General features: G+C 43.2%; 1 long non-coding RNA gene across 1 annotated transcript in view; it reads right to left on the reverse strand.

Annotated features, from left to right (window-relative positions):
* Positions 1 to 15,671: 15,671 nt before the first annotated feature.
* The window catches only part of LOC121045261 (uncharacterized), a 29,533-nt gene continuing 27,576 nt past the window's right edge, over positions 15,672 to 17,628 (reverse strand). Inside the window, exon 2 of the long non-coding RNA XR_005797660.1 lies at positions 15,672 to 15,849. This is a non-coding gene — a long non-coding RNA (uncharacterized LOC121045261). The remainder of the gene's footprint in view (positions 15,850 to 17,628) is intronic.

Here is a 17,628-nt window from a genome sequence, read left to right on the forward strand (position 1 = left end):
TTAGAGACATACTTTTAATTTACTATCCCTTTTCCAATTTTTAAGTCTATTTTTCTGTTATATTATTTATTTTGAGAGAAAGAGTGGGGGAGAGGGGCAGAGGGAGAGAGAGAGAGAAAGAATCCCAAGGAGGCGCCACACCCAGCTCAGAGCCTGATGTGGGGCTCAATCTCTCAACCGTGAGATCATGACCTGAGCTGAAACCAAGAGTCAGACACCCAACTGACTGAGCCACCCAGAGGCCCCTATTATATTATTTCATTTGCTATTATAATTTATATTTATATTCTGTATTTTGTATTATGATATGATTTTTACTGTGTAGTTTAATAATAGTTGATATTGTTTGCTTATTTAGCATCATTGAGTCATGATTGTCCTAGCATCTCATTGTCCAGATTATTTTTTTTATTTTTATTTTAAGAGAGAGAGACAGAGAGAGCAGGGGAGGGGCATGGAAGGAGAGAGAGAATCCTAAGCAGGCTCCACCCTGTCAGCACAGAGCCCAACACAGGGCTCAGTCTCACAAATAATGAGATCAAGACCTGAGTTGAAATCAAGAGTTGGATGCTTAGCCAACTGAGCCACCTAGGTGTCCCTCATTGTCCAGATTAAGAAGTTGTTAAGAAAGTTTAATCAGGAGTAAATGATTGACTTTTATTTTGTTACTATATGACTCAGCTAATGGCTTTTTGAAATTTATATTGATTTGTTTTTTTATTCTGTCATCTCAGTCTATCTAATGCCATCTTTGGTGACTTCTGTGCACAATGAATATCCTTATATTTGTTTCTAGCTGGATATTTGAGGCAAGAGGGACTCATAAGGAAGTCTGAAACAAAGATGAGCCTAAAATCAAAATTTCCTAACTAGAATTAATTTCAGTACAGCCCAGTCTTGTCCAACACCAGGAGATGTGGACAGCTGTCAGGAGGGCATCTCAAACACATGCTGCACCCACCTCTGCCTGCCTGCCTCAGTGGGGCAGTTGCTGTTCTCAGCGTACAGGTGGCAAAGGCTCTGTGGGTGCCTGACAAGAGAACCTCGGTAATGCAGTCTCCACTTCATCACACAGCAGCCCCGTGCAGTAACAAGGATGTATATGAGGGCTGGATGAAGTGTAATTAAATAATAGCACATTGCAATGGGTCTCAGTTTCTAAACAAATCCTCCTGACTGATTTGGGCCAGACACTTCTGAAGCTGCTGGTATTCCTTACCATGAACATGAGGAAGTCAAAGCAGAATGATGAAATTCTTGAATGCGTTTGCTTAAAATTACTTAGTCTCCTGGGCACCTGGGTGGTTCTGTCAGTTAAGTGTCTGACTCTAGATTTAAGCTCAGGTCATAATCTCCCAGGGTGAGTGAGAACCCTGCATCGGGCTCTGTACTAACAGCGCAGAGCCTGCTTGAGATATTCTCTCTCTCTCTCTCTCTCTCTCTCTCTCTCTCTCTCTCTCTCTCCCTGTCTCTCTCTCTCTCTTTCTCTCTCCCTGCCCCTCCACTGCTCATGCTGTCTCTGTCTCTCTCAAAAATAAATAAATAAACTTTAAAAAATTGCTTACTTATGGACACACACACACCACAGCCACATGCACCTGTATACATGAACTGGGTGCACTTTTACCATTTTATCCAAACCCTGGTAGTTTCTACTGTGGTCCTTCTCTAGACGAATTCTCAAAATATTTGGGGAAATAAGAGACTATCTTTTATGTGTGTGTAGTAGCGGATTTTGCTGGCTCTTGAGACATTATCTTTATAAATCCCTGAGTGTTAGAAGTGAGGAAATCATCTGTCTTTTGAATTTAGCAAATAGCATTTATGTGCATACGTGCTTATGCCATCTACACACTTACACTGTAATTGAAACACTGTGGAAAAGCAAACCATAAGCTTTTAACATTGTTCAGGCATGAGCTTTTCCTTCTCATCTTCTCCTAAATTGATGTTTAGAAGCACAAGAGGACTCTCTAGCTCTGTGTTTATAAGCCTTACTGGAAAAAAATGTCAGTTGCTTTTTAGACTCAGAATCACATGATAGTAAATGTGAATCTAAGCAGTGGCTCAAGTGCTTTCTAAGCAATGGTTGCATTGATAATCACATCCTTCTTTTATTTAGTAAATGCCAATAAAAGCTAATAAGAAAGAAGTGCTATTTGCATGTTTCATACTCTTACTCAATATGGGGTCCAGTGGTTGAATAGTCTCATTTGGGAGCCAAGAGAGGCAAACAAAACTGATTTCATGAATCCCCTAATGAGTGTCCACAGGTTTAGGGGACAGGTGTTTTGGAGTGTGAGAGCACAGTGGAAAGGTTTTGCTAGTACAGTGACCAGGGCATGATGGTGGAGAAGACCAATGTGGCCCTTGGGAAGTTGAAGTCTCTTCCCTCCTTGAATGGGCTCTGTTCCAGGATGTTCCTCATGTGAGGGTATTATACTTACCATGGAGTAAAATATCATCAAATCGTCGTATCCTTGGGATATAAGCAATTAAAACAAGATTTATGTTTGTTTAAAACATTTGATTATCAAAGCAAGTAATCAGTGTACAAAGAAGAAAGAAAAGGCAGAGATGTGGGTTCTGGAGTCAGAAGACCTAGTTTCAAATGCCAGGTCCACTTGCTGAGTGATCTCAGGCTAGTCATTTAATCTCTCTGGGCCTCAGATTCTTTCTGTGTAAAATAAGAGAAATAAAGCTAATCATACATTTGTAATGAGTGTTAAATGAGTTAATACCTGCACAATAATTCACAAATAATAAGCACTAAATAAATGCTAATTATTATGATTTTATTAATATTTACTAATATTAGTATGAAGAAAGGATTTTCACAACTGAGATATTAAAGGTATAAATGTTGAGGAATTCTTTGGCTTTACAGGGTAAATTCCAGTGTGAAATGAGGCCCCATCTGACAACCAGATCCATATGACAGAATGGTCCAGCGCGGATATGTGTACCTCAGGCTTCAGCCAGGGAAAATGTTTAAAGGTGCCAAAGATCATTTTGTGGTTTTTTTCAAATTATAATAAAGTAAATCCCCATTCCTCTCTAACCTTCCCTCCCTTAGCCTTGTCTCTTACTTGTGGTCTGTGAGTGTATCTCTCTTCCAAGTTTGGCTCTTTTTTTAGAACTAGTTGTGAAGTCTTTATTCTCTCATACAGACATATGACAGTGGGGGAGGAGGGATGTGCATTTCTTAAATTTCAGCAAGGAATCTGTCTTGCCATCTCCATACAGTGGAAAATTCAGTGAGGAGAGACTGTTAATTTCATTCCCCTTTCAAATCCCATTTGACAGGTTAATCAGACATTTCTATCATGAGTAATGGTGAAGTCTTCCAAGTCTGGGGCGAGGTATGGATTTTGTATATCCTAGAGGGAGTCCTAAACCCTTGGGGTGACCTTTGAAGCAGTTTCTTTGGGGGCTGTACTTACATTCACTGTGCCTTTGTCAGACAGCCCACTTTGTCCATAAGCATGGGAGGCTGAAAATACCTACAAAGTTTGGATCTCCTTAGGGACATCCTTAACCAACAACTACCAGGTATATGGGTATAAATACTCCAGCTCCTTCAGACCTTGGTTGAGAGAATTCCAAGGCATGCATTTTGCACAATTTTCCAGAGTTTCCCTCTGAGTCACCCACTGGGGTCACCGACTTCCCATTGCCCGCCCCCCTTCCCTGGCTCTCTTCCCTTCTCTGTCTCACATCACCTCCCCAGGCTCCCTCCATTACCCCCAGAAACCATTTGGCTCTTAGATCCTTAGCCTGGGTCTCCTCTAAGATGGTATACACACCGTAAAGGCAGAAGGGCATCTGCTAAGCCTAGATTAGGTTTTGTCAAAACCACTCTGGGCCCCGTATTGGCAGGGCACAATTAGCAGACCATTGCTTCCCCTGGGTTTGAAATTCTACCCACTGAGAGCATGGTTTATCATGGACACAGACCTGTCAAGGTTTAGACTATTGGCAAGTGGGCAAGGACCATAACCACTCATTCACTCACTCAACCTTCCGTCTGCAAGACGGCCAATTTGATTGGGGGAGGAAGATTTTAGTAGCGGCAGACTGGCTTCTAGCATCCAGCATGCTGTGAATTCTGGTTTCCAAGCATGGGTGGACCTCAGCAAATGCTTCTATCCACTTCATCCACTCTCTTTACAGGTCTATCAGATGAGTGCTTTGCTGTTATTCTCATACCCACCTAGCAGAGCCAGCCACCATACCCACCATTGTGTCAGAGAAAACACCTGCTTCCTATAAGGTTCTGTAGCTAATGGGGAAAACAGGTTGGTTCACATGGTCTCTTACTGCAAGCCAGCTCATCCTTTGGCAGTCTGAGACCAAGACTGCACATTTAACCAGGTGGATCTCTTAAAAGCATCTCTTTTACCATATTCTCCATTTCAGACTTATCCCTATCTTCTTTCCTGTTTTGCTTTATCACCTTTGTGATGCTTTAATGCTCAGCACACCAGCTGAAGTTCTGTGAAATCTGTATCACAGTATATTAGCATTCCAAAATACATGCAATCCCTGAGTAGACAATAAATTTGATTTTGCACAAGTGGCATCCTTTATACTTTGCTCATAAGGCAATCTCTCAAGTGTATCTTTTTTTTGAAACACAACGCAAATAGTCTGGTGAAGTAAAAATGGGTTGCATGATGGGTTTTGTGCTCAGCAAAAAGGACTTGGACAAAGCAGTGATGCTGATGTTCTTATTTACAAAGGTTGCCGTCTGGGAAATTAGTGTCTGTTGCTGCTCTGTAATTAGGAAAATTTAGGACCCCTAGCGCTCCAGCGTCTTGCATTAAAGGTTGTATGTCATCAGTGTTTTCATGAGAATTTGCTGGATTTCTGTCATTAATAACAGGCATAAACCCAGCAAGCAGTAGAATATGCATTACATTTAATCAATTTGCTATTTGTATTCATTATGTATGTCCTCCATTTTGAGTCATGAAAAATTGAAAGGCCATTACAAATAGAAAGAGCATCATGGATTACAAATGATGTAACGAGCATAAGCACTATTAATTGGTCAATTGTGCTTGTCAGTACATTTAAAGTGATTAAGGCAGAAAGATTAGAAGGGACATGAATGAGCCTGGGAAGTAGAAGCCCAGGAACACTGGGGTGCTCCCAGGTGCCTTGTGCCCACATAAATGCAGCAAAATCCAACAGCATTTATTCCAATAAATTCATTCAATAAGTGTTTTTGAAGCATCTGCTGTGTGCCAGGGGCTGTGCTGAGTGTTGGAAACACAGCAGAAGACAAGATAAATGAAGCTTTCAGCCTCGGGGGCTTATATTTGGGTGGGGAGGGAGAATTGTGAAATGATCTATAATATACATATATAGATATATAATAATATGGATATATAATATCCAGTACATGGTAAGACCTGTGAGGAACAAGAGAAGAGCATTGAGAACAATGAGTGGTAGTGAGGTCAGGCCTCTTTGAGGAAGTGATATGTGAACAGAGGGTTTTTTTGTTTTGCTTTTTAATATCTATTTATTTATTTTGAGGCAGGGAGGAGCAAAGAGGAGAGAGAGAGAGAATCCCAAGCAGAGCCTGACTCAGGACTCGAACTCACAAACTGTGAGACCATGACCTGAGTGGAAATCAAGAGTCAGACACTTAACCAACCAACCAAGAGTCAGAGTGAGCCACCCAGGCGCCCATGTGAACAGGCTTTTAAATGAAGAGAGAAGACAAGCCATATGGCTACCTGGGGGAGGTGGCGTAAGAGTGTCTCATTCATATGAATTAGGCTAATAACTCAACACCTATTATAATTCTCAAGAATAAAAGAATCCTGACACATTTTTAAAAAAATTAAACATTAAAAAAAAGAATAAAAGAATCCTATTTCTTTCTATTGGCATGACCCAATGCAACCCCTTCTCCACAGCTAGAAAACTCTATCAATCATCTCACTACTGCCCTCTTCTGTGGTAGCAATTCTGTTAAAGTGAAAACTGATGGTTTGCCATTGTAATTGCATGCATCCAAAGTCCTCATCATGGCCCACAATGCCCTAGGTGATCAGGCTTCTGTCTTACATTTCCTACTGGTCTTTCCTCTCATGCTAAGTTCCATCCCCTGGCCTTTCTGTTGTTCACACTGCTAGCTCCTTGCTGCCTCAGGACCAGTGCATTTGCAGTCTGTCTGCCCAGTACAGTCTGCCTTCAGAAACTCAGACCTCCGCTGCCAGGTTGCCTCTTTAGAGAAGCCCTCCCTGACTAGCAGACCAAAGTCGTTTCCCAGCCCCTTGCTGTTAGGTCCTCCTGCTTTGTTTTCATCATGGCCCTTACTGTTAATCTAAAATGCATGCTCTCTGCTTGCCTGTTTCTTGTCTAACTCCCACATTTGAGTATAAGCTCCACGAGATCAGGCACACGTTGCCTGAGTTCACCATCATATCCCAGTGCCTAGAACAGTGCCTGGCACAAAGAAGCTCAAAGATCCAAGAGGAAGGAAGGAATGAGTGAGTTGATGAGTAATCAACTAATCAGCCAAAATAGAGATAAGAACAAAGTTTGGTTTCTGCTTTTGTATTCAGGTACATATTTTAAAATTTCGTCTGAAAGCCGTGTGGAAGAAATGGTGCTATTTTGAGCAGTGCTCTCTACAGTTTGTGACAAATGAAAATAATTAGGTAACATTGGTAATTGTGCTATTTTGCTTCATGTGTCTAGGATCTCTTGGTATGCATTTTTAAGTAATTTAATATTTCTTTTCAATGTGTTGACTCATTTCTATGGGCTAAATGCTATGTTATTATATTTACAACGGAGGCCCAGGATGAACCATAGCAAATGACTTTTATGGCAATCTGCTTTTTTAGAATTGATGATCTAAGACTCCTTACCTAATCCATAGCATCTGGAAAATCTATCAGAAGAGGGTGATATTGTCGTATGGTGGTACCAGACCCCACGTTCATTCCAGGATATGATTCATAGCAGACCTATGTGTGTCTGTCATGTACCAGACTCCGTGGCAGGTGCTGGGGTACCAGGTGAAGGAGGCAGTGTTGCTCCCTGCCACCAGGAAGAGCTGGTGGTCAAACAACAGTGATTCCAAACTCCACCCCCACCTCCGCACCCTAGAATCACCCAGGGGTCCTCTGTGTATATCTACATCTGGGCCCCCTTCCGGGCTCGCTGGTTCAGAATCTCTGGCCCAGGGCCTTACACAGTCATATCTTTAAAGCCCAGTATTGCTCACAAGCATCCAAAGTTAAAACCCACTGGTCTAGTAGAAGGATGGACACATATAGAGCAAATCGCAGGCAATGGGACAAGAGCCATAGCAACAGCTGGTAGGCGTGCACTGGAAAATGGCAGTATTTCTCTTTGGTGCATAACTCAGAAAGAAATGTTTTTAGGAATCTGGAGGCCAGACGACCTGGTTACGCAACAGATAAACATTGTGTGTATTTATTACCCACTCCCACTCCCCCAAAACTGATCAAAAAGTGACAATCACCATTCATTAAATGATTATTTTTCCTACATGGGGCCGAACAAATTTTATTTTTCTATATAAGCCAGGAGTTGAATATTGTATCCTTAGGCAAATAAAGAATTTTAATTAAAACATAGCGTCTTTCCTAACTGGCAGACATGAGAGAAAGGAAAATATGAGAATCCACAGGGTAACTGTCAAAGAGAAGGAATTAACATGTCCTCTAAAATTATTTTAAAAGGTCAGAATTTCCTGAAGTGTGTTGGTGAAGGTGATCTGAAAATCTCTTCCTCAGCCTGCCTGTGCCTTTGATGGTGGGCATTGAAGTGTTTGGACTGGAAAAAAGGCAGACCTTTCTGGGTAATTAATTGAGGTTTAGCTTCTTCAGCTGAAGATCAAGCTTTGCTTTTCCCTACCCCTTGATTTGAGTGACAAAGAACAAGAAAGTGAGAGTAATTTCATAAAAGCTAACTTGTTCAGAGTGGCACTTCTAAGTAGAATATTGGTCAACCATTCCTGTCCTGGGGTGATAAACTGGGAGGTTTTAAACAGCAATGTTTGCAATCCGATAGGCACTTCACAAAAGACAGCTAGGAAGACTTCAGGTGGCATCTCATCCCCTGGCTTCTGGCCTTCCTTACTCTACCATGCTCTCCGCCCACTCCTCTCGTCGCAGGGAAGACAGAAGCTTCCGTCCACCATATAAACTCAAATGAACACCTTTAACACCAGAAGAGCAGGCACCCAAACCTCCAGGTATCTGTGCTGCCACACTGGCTTCTTAGATTTTACAGTTACCAATAATGGATGAATCTTGAGAAATGCTCACAGTTTCAGAGAAGCCACATATTCGAATATTTATTTTTTAAAATACAATTTATTGTCAAATTGGTTTCCATACAACCCCCAGTGCTCATCCCAACAAGTGCCCTCCTCCATGCCCATTACCCACTTTCCCCTCTCCCCCACCCCCCATCAACCTTCAGTTTGTTCTCAGTCCTTAAGAGTCTCTTATGGTTTGCCTCCCTCCCTCTCTGTAACTTTTCAACCCCCTTCCTCTCCCGCATGGTCTTCTGTAAAGAAAGTGATACTTAAGAAGAGAACACAGGCAGCAACCTCTTTGACCTCAGCTGGAGCAACTTCTTACTAAACATATCACCAGAGGCAAGGGAAACAAAAGCAAAAATGAGCTATTGGGACCTCATCAAGATAAAAAGCTTCTACCCAGGAAGGAAACCATCAGCAAAACTGAAAGGCAGCCGATGGCATGGGAGACAATATTTGCAAATGACATATCTGATAAAGGGTTAGTATCCAAGATCTATAAAGAACTTATCAAACTCAACACCCAAAAAACAAATAATCTAGTGAAGAAATGAGCAGAAGACGTGAGTAGCCATTTTTCCAAAGAAGACATCTAGATGGCCAACAGACACCTGAAAATATGCTCAGGTGCCTGGGTGGTTCAGTCAGCTGAATGTCTGATCTTGGCTCAAATCATGATCTTGTAGTTCCTGAGTTTAAACCCCCAGTTGGGATCTCTACTGTCAGCTCAGAGCCTGTTTCGGATCCTCTGTCCCCCCCTTCTTTCTGCCCTTCCCCACTTACTATCTCTCACTCTCTCAAAAATGAATGAACATAAAAATTAAAAATATATATATATTCTCAACATCACTCATCATCAGGGAAATACAAATCAAAACCATGATGAGATACCACCTCACACCTGTCAGAATGACTAAAATTAACAACACAAGAAACAACAGGTGTTGGCAAGGATGTGGAGAAAGGGAAACCCTTTTGCACTGCTGGTGGGAATACAAACTGATGCAGCCACTCTGAAGAACAGTATGGAGGTTCCTCAAAGAAATAAAAATAGAACAACCCTATGATCCAGCAATTGCACTACTGAGTATTTACCAAAGGATACAAAAATACAGATTCAAAGGGGTACATGCACCCCCATGTTTACAGCAGCATTATGTACAATAACCAAACTATGGAGAGAGCTGAAATGTCCATTGACTGATGAATGTATAAAGAAGATGTAGTGTGTGTGTGTGTGTGTGTGTGTGTGTGTGTGTGTGTAATGGAATATCACTCAGCCATCAAAAAGAATGAAATCTTGCCATTTGCAACAATGGATAGAGCTAGAATGTATTATGCTAAGTGAAATAAGTTGATCAGAGAAAGATAAATACTGTATGATTTCACTCATACGTGGAATTTAAGAAACAAAACAGATGAACATAGAAGGAGGAAAAAAGAGGAGAGATGAAAAGAAAACACAAGAGACTCTTAACGATAGAGAACAAATTGAAGGTTGATGGAGTGAAGTGGGAGGACGGGCTACATGGGTGATGGGTATTAAGGAGGGCACTTGTTATGATCAGCACTGGGTGTTCTATGTAAGTGATGAATCACTGAATTCTACTCCTGAAACCAATATTGCACTGTATGCTATCTAAAATTTAAATTAAAAGTTAAAAAACAGGGGCGCCTGAGTGGCTCAGTCAGTTAAACATCCGACTTCGGCTCAGGTCATGGTCTCGCAATTTGTGAGTTCCAGCCCCACATCGGGCTCTGTGCTGACAGCTCAGAGTCTGGAGCCTGCTTCGGATTCTGTGTCTCCCTCTCTTTCTACCCCTCTCCCATTTGTGTTCTGTCTCTCTCTTTCAAAAATAAACATTAGGACAAAAAAGTTAAAAAACATAAAGGAAAGGTGGCATTTTACAAAATAGAGGGGTGACCCGGGAGAGTGAAAGGAGGGAAGCAATGAAGACCCAGAAGCCTCTCCGGAAATGAAGTGTGACCAAGAAGGCTGGCCCCTTGCAGGTGGCCCCCTAAGAACATGCTCCATCCAGGAAAGCAACATGTCTCAACACTGGCTACACACTGGAGTCACCCAGGGTGCTTGAAAAATACTGATGCCTGATTCCTGCCCAGATTTCTGGGGTTGGGGTACTAGGTCTAGTGTACTTTGTAAAAGCTCCCAGGGAAATTCGGTGTGCATCCAGGATTGGGAACCACCAATGTTCCAGATTAGTGACCAAAGTGGGTAACCAGGGAGGTAACATGGGTGGCACAGTTCACAGAGCTCAAGCTCTGGGGATCGGTAAAGGGCAAAGACTCATCGTCAAGGGAGACACTTTGGTGGGAAAAGCTGAATACATCCACACCAGGGGAAATGTCCCCTTCCTTCTGTGACTTCCTGACTGTTTCTTGCCCTGCAGAAACTTCAAGGAGCAGGACAGACATCTTTTTCAGATAAATGCCTGGTGTTCAGGTCTCTTCTCTTATAATAAACCAATAATCCAACAGGTAAAATGTTCCTCTGAGTTATGTGAGCTGCTCTAACAAATTGAACCCATGGAGAGCATCCTCAGAACCTCCAATCTATAGCCACTTGGTCAGAAGCACAGGTAACAACGTGGGCGTGCATTTGGCATCTAAGGTGGGGTGGGGGAGGGGCAGTCTTAGGGGACTGAGCCCCTGACCTGTGGGACTAGATGCTATCTCCAGGTAGATAGTGTGAGAACTGACTTGCATGCTTGTAGGACACCAGCTGGTATTGGAAGACTACTCGATGGTGTGAGAAGTACCCCCCAACACACACATGTTGAAATTGGATGCAGATTTATAAAGGGCTTCTCTGCCACCCTCTTGGCCTTCCATCCATCATGGTGGCTGCATGGCTTCTAGCATTATTTTTTTACACAATAATATCCAAATTCAGAAAGGGGGGATTGGTTTTTCCTCATGCAACATTCTCCAGTCAAAAAGGAAAATATTTTCCAGATCTGGCACAGAGTCTATAGGTGAAGGATTGACCAGGCATCACTTTCCTATTACTTAGTTTTAAGGAAGGTTGGGGAAAATTAATATCTGGCACTTTGGCTTCTGTCTGCCAGTCCCTGCAAAAGGAGGGGTACTGGTAATTCTCCAGTTGCCCCTTCAGATTCATCCTCTGCCCTTTTCTGCCCTGCTCCTTACTCCATGCCCTTGGAGGCTGATATCTACAGATTTCACAACCAGCCTTTGCCCTTCAACATTTGATGGGGTTCCAGCCCAGGGAAGGCACAGAAGGAGATGCAAGGGAGCAGGAGAGAAGTTGGGGTATTTCTTCCTTCTGCTCTGTCTCTGCCAGACCACAGTTTGGCAGTGTCTGCATTTCCCTACTAAAGGTCAAGATCAGGAAGACATGGCCTTTTGTTACCTTCTGGAGTATTGCTTTACCTTCCCTACTTAGATCTACAGTCCACTTGGAATTGATACTTTCTTTCTGCATTTTATTTTGAAAGTTTCCAAATCTACTGGAAAGTTAAAAATAACTTAATAAAATAGTTATATCTTTCAGCTAGATTCCCCAGTGGCTAATATTTTGTCACATTTTCTTTATGCCTCTCAATATAGATATATAAATAGACAGTTGGCCCTTGAGTAACAGGGATTTGAACTCCACGGGTCTACTTATATGTGGGGTTTTTTTCTTTTATAAATACAATACAGTACTGTAAATGTATTTTCTCTTCCTTATAGTTTTCCTAATAATATTCTTTATTCTAGCTTATTTTATTTTAAGAACACAGTATAAAATACATATAATGTAAAAAATATGTGTTAATCAACTGTTTATGTTATCAGTAAGGCTCCCAGTCAACAATAGGCTATTAGTAGTTAAGTTTTGGGGGAATCACAAGTTATACGTGGATTTTCAACTGCACCGGGGGTTGGTACCCCTAACCTCTGAGTTGTTCAAGAGTCAGCTATGTATAGCTAATTCACTAACCTGTACGATTTTGGGTTTTGCTGAACCATTTAAATGTTTACACATCTTGACATTTCACTCCTTAACACTTCAGCATGCATCTCGTAAGGATAAAGACATTCTCCTACATAACGCTCCAAAATTAACCCTAATTCAATAATGTCACCCAATTTGTTTTAATTCTTTGCTTAAAAATACTTTCTCGATGATCCCTGACATTTGAGTACTTTGCAGCTGACAAAGCATTTTCACCAACATGCTCTCATTTTATACCATAGTCACCTTCAGAAGCAATTATTATCATCTCTGCCTTATACATGAGGAAAAGAAGAACCAGAGAAGCCAAGTGACCCACCCAAGGTCACACAGCTAATAAGTAGCATGACTGGCATTCCAAGGCAGGCTTTCCAACTCCAAGTTCCATACACTTTCTGTGACATTTTGACCAGAGTGTTAGTTTTTCCAGAACGTATGCCCCTCAAACACTTCCCTTATGTTTTCCCTTCCAATCTTCCTAACCACCAAAAATAACAAGGCTCTTGTTCTTCAGCTTCAAAGAGTGACACTCTAGATAAGCAGGTTATCCACACTGGCCTCTGTTTGGTGTAGAAAAATGCTAGGCAACATGTTTGGACCTTGCATTTAATTTAAGCTAGTGTGATTGATCACATAGTATTTCTTAACTGCATTATGCTTGATTCTTGCCTTCATATACCCATGCAGGGTGGGAGAAAGCTTCCCTCTGAAAACGCCTGGATTTCATCCCCCTTGGTGGGCAGGTGCTGCTATATGCTGCTCAATAAGCAGATGAGAACAAGTGTTTTTGAAGCCTTGCCAGGGCAGGATTTTGGCCTCTCAGCTGCTAGACCTGCCTCTCAAACACCTCCGGGATCAGCCCCTTTCTGTCCTTTGCCACTGTCATGCACAAGACCCAGCCACCTCCACTCTTGCTGGGAAACTGCATAGCCCCTCACCTGGTCCTGGTTAGCCGTCTGCCATCTGTTCTCGCCTCTTGCACTTGACAGGTGAACCTCTTCAGTGACATCCGATGCCCTTAGAACGGGGTGCACATCTATGCGATGGCCTGTGCCACCCTCCCTGATAGGCCCCTGCCAACCTCACTGCCACCTCTCACACCATGCTCCCTACCCCACAAGGGGTACACCAAACTTGTTTTCCTCAAACAAGCCTGGACCCCACATCAGGCCTCAACCTGCTTTGTTCTCTGCTGCAATGCGTTGTCTACCATTTCCACCTCCAGGTACCTGTTAACACCCACTGATCCTTCACACCTCAGTGTGAGGCCCTGGCCCTGAGCCCCACGCTAGATCCCCATAAATGCTTGCCTAACACCTTGCACTTTTCCTGGGTGCATCCCCAGCATCTCCACATAATAAGTGCTCAACAAACTATTCAATGATTGAGTCTCCCCCTTATGTCCAGAGATAACAGGGCAACAGCTGAAGTCACACTGTGGTCACTATCAGAACCACAGTCTTTCTCACCCAAAGCTGCTGCTTCAGGAAGGATACCCCCTCCTGCTTCATCCTTGGGCTCTATTGTCAAGGAGAGGCCCCTTGCCCCTGCCATCATCACAGGACACTGCCCACAGGAAGGGAATGGTAACTCCATCCTAGCCTCCTCTTCATGTCTTGTGAATCTGCACCTGTTCATTCACCCATTTGTTCATCTCCTTCCCTATTACCATATGCCTATTTCTCAAGTATTTATTGAGCTTAATTATGTGTGTATCATTGTACTATTCATAGGGACATAGTGGTGAGCAGAAGAGACAGATTGCTGTCCTCAGGGAGCTGCTGTGTGGTAAAAGCAACAGACCAAATCACATAAGTGGATGAAAGAATGTCAGGTGGTAGCCAGAAGAGTGCCAGGAAAGAAGCGAGGAGGGCAGAGTGATGAAGGGAGCAGTGGGCAGTTCCCCACTCGACATCAGCCCTCCTTCCTCATTCCTAACAGCACCCCAATTGCATTCAGTGGTCACCCCCTCAAATATCCCCTGGGCCTCAGGAGAAACCACCCTGAGCCACAGGTCCGAGGGTGGACCTGATTGGCCCAAGGGCAATTCCACCCCCTTGACAGTGATGGGTTCAAGAAGGAGTATACGACTTGTTTCAGGCCCGTGACACAAAGGTAGTTCCTCTAGGGAGGCAGGAACTTCTAGGGAAAGTGTCTTTGCTTTAAAATAAGCCACAGGAAGAGGTGGTTTCTCTTCTTCCTCTGGATGCTGTCGTTTCTGGATGTGATGGCTGAAACTGCTGCAGCCACTTGCTCCCAGCGAGGCCAACCCCACACGAGCTGAGCAGAGATGCATGAACCTGGGCCCTGTTACACCAGTGAGCTACTGTATCAGCCATTTCTGGAGTCCTCCGACTTCCCATCCATGTGAGATCATAAGTTACTATTTAATGTCCCTTTTTTTATAGTCCACCTAAAGCACCAAAATTGACAGAGACATAGACCCTGTGGCTTTGCTCCTACTCTGGTGCCTGGTACTTAGTAAATGCTCAATAAATGTGGAATGAATGGTATGTCTTAAGTCAGAGTCTCCTGAAGCAGACCTGGAGACATATCTTCAGGAGAATGTACTGTGTTATGGAAATGCTCCCAGGGGGACCAATAAGAGGAAGCTAAAGGAGGCAAGGAAAAGGGAAAGTAAGCACAGGAGCAAGCTTAACTGATGCCCCCTGGGGAAACTTCCACCTGATCCCCAAGGGAACTCCGGAGTGTAAGCCACTTCTCCTTAGTTGTCCTGCCTGTGGCAAGGGGGCTGGCCTTTCCTAATCCCACTCCTCAGTTTCTCCTAAGGGCCACCCCAGGGGAATATAAACACCCAAGCCTCCTCCCAGCTCTCAGCTCTTACAGTTAAAATGGCTCTAGGAGCACAAGAGTGGCACCTGCTGACCACTGGAGGAAAAGTACAGTGGAGTTAGCAGAAGGGTACATAGAAGTGATAGGGTCAAAGAGGGTCTGGATGTGGGTACATGAATGAACAGGCTCTGGGTGCATCCACAATTGCTTATGCAAAGCCTATGCAGCCTTCTGGTCTGCAAATTTGTCCCCCATATCCCTCCTACAGAGGGGTCTTTTTCTGCTCCCCACACAGCATGCCAATGGGAACCCCCAGCTCTTATTAAAATGGAAAAAAATGCATTTCAAAATTATTGTGCTTCAATATTCATCTTGAGGTTCTTTTGCAAAACACTGATAGCTAGCCATGACTTGATGATGAAATATTGATTACACATCTATATTTGTATTCAGAGGTCTATACTGTGTAGACAGAACACCCACCCTGCAATATCTTCTATTTTAAGCCATTATGAAGACGGATGTTCCCCCCCAGGCAAGTTTTGATAAAATACTGGTGTCAATACAAGAAGACATTAATGCCAATGCAAGTCAATACCCATTTATTGGTTGGGGGTGCTTCTGTTCCACACAGCAGCTGACTCCAAGAGGGGTCTCCAAACACCACCAGCTCCTAGCCAGTCTGCATATTTCCTCATTTATATCATGGGAGTGGGAAGCGTCAGGGGAACATGGACTGGCAGGGGGCTGCCCATGCCTGCTCCTGAATCAAGAAGGGAAAGAAAATAAAAGCAAACACAACCTGTAAATAAGTCTGGAAGGAGCTTTATTGCTGTCATTAGCAGTGCACTTGTCTTCTCTCAGTTTCAAAAAGAGTAAAATTAAAACAGCAGAAGAAGCAAGAATCATCTCCATCCTTGTTAGGTTCTCAGCATATGACAGGCACTGGGGCTCATCTTGACTGTGGGTATCTGCTGTGTTTGCCTGTTCAGCACTCATTACCGCCTGAAACTCCATATATTTAGTACTTCTTAAAAATCTCACTTACTGTCTGCCTTCCACACCAGAAAGTGAGATCCAAAGGGACAGAGGGGGTTTTTTGTTGTTGTTGTTTATTTTGCTCACTGCTATATTTCCAATGTCTGGACATTGAATTAACTTCTGCTTCATTCGTTAATTCATTTATTCATTCATTCTTCATAGTTACTGAGCAACTACCATGTGACAGGAATATAGTAGGTTCCTGGGATACATTGGTGGATAAAACAGACATTCTAGTGGCCATAGGGCAATAGAGATAAGTAAGTCCTATAAATAGTAAATTAGAAGGCAGTAATTGCTAAGGTGCATGAGCAAAGGAAGAAGAAATGGAATGCTGGAGAGACGGATTCTGTTTCTAAATCATGTGGTCAAGTTCAGCTTCCATGGGAAGGTAGATTCAAGCAGAGTCTTGTAGGAGGTCAGCAAGTAGGGAAGTGCAACTATGCAACTATGGAAGGGAGGAGGTAGGGATTTCCAGGCACTTGGAATAGTACAAATATCCCAAGACAGGAATATGCCTGGTTTATTTAAAAAAGAAAAAACTGAGTGATTGGATGGAGTGAATAGAATGTTAGGACAATTAAAAGCATGATTCTGAGGTGCCCAGCGACCACCTTGCTCTCTCAATAGCTGCTCCCCGGGAGAGCCCACGTGAAGCATGGCAGAGATAAATGGAGATAAACTAAGCAGAGATAAACAGAGGCCCCTGGATCCACCCATGCCTGAAGCAACTTGTAGCCCACATCTTTTCAGTACTTGAGGCAATACATTCCCTTTTTAAAATCACTGGTCACTGAAAGAGTCCCTGATAAAGCCCCCTGAAACCCGAGTGCCTAGGACACTTGAGTTGCTATGCCTGCAGTGGATGTCAAAGATACCAGCTGGCCGGCTCTCATGCAGTGGGAAATCTAGCCTGGGAGACCAAGGCCTGGAATCCATCTGTGCAAGGGACACCCATACAGCTGACAAGTGAGAAGGAACCTTTCAATTTTGCAATTTTCAAGTGTCAGAAGGATATTGTGCTGCTCTTGTGACACTTGGCATCTTAGGTGGATTCTCCCCATCTTTCATCAACACGTCTGCTGTGTGAGATATGGCCTTTGCACTCACGTGATCCGGAACGCACAGCTGAGAGTGAGAACTCCAGGTGTTAGCTTTTCCACCAAGTCCCATTTGAAGGACCAGACAGACCCTCTTCTTCAATTACCCATGTTGTCAACACAACACTTTCAAAGGAATCTATTCAATTCAACAGGTGATTTGAGTGGTTATTCTTCAAGATGCTGTGGAGTCAGAGAAACACACAATTTGGTCTATTCCCTTAAAAGGCAGATAATCTAGAGGGCAAGGGTCCCTTTGATTCATCTCATTCACTCACATACTCCATGCTAAAGGCAAGACACTAGGTGCTGGGGTAGAGATTACCCAAACGGGAAGGACAAACATTCACAGGTGAGTACTTGGTGTGTGACCACTCATCATTATTCATTCAACAAATGTG

The sequence above is a fragment of the Herpailurus yagouaroundi genome, unplaced genomic scaffold, assembly GCF_014898765.1.
Source record: "Herpailurus yagouaroundi ecotype Mexico unplaced genomic scaffold, PumYag 190, whole genome shotgun sequence".
NCBI lineage: Eukaryota > Metazoa > Chordata > Mammalia > Carnivora > Felidae > Herpailurus > Herpailurus yagouaroundi.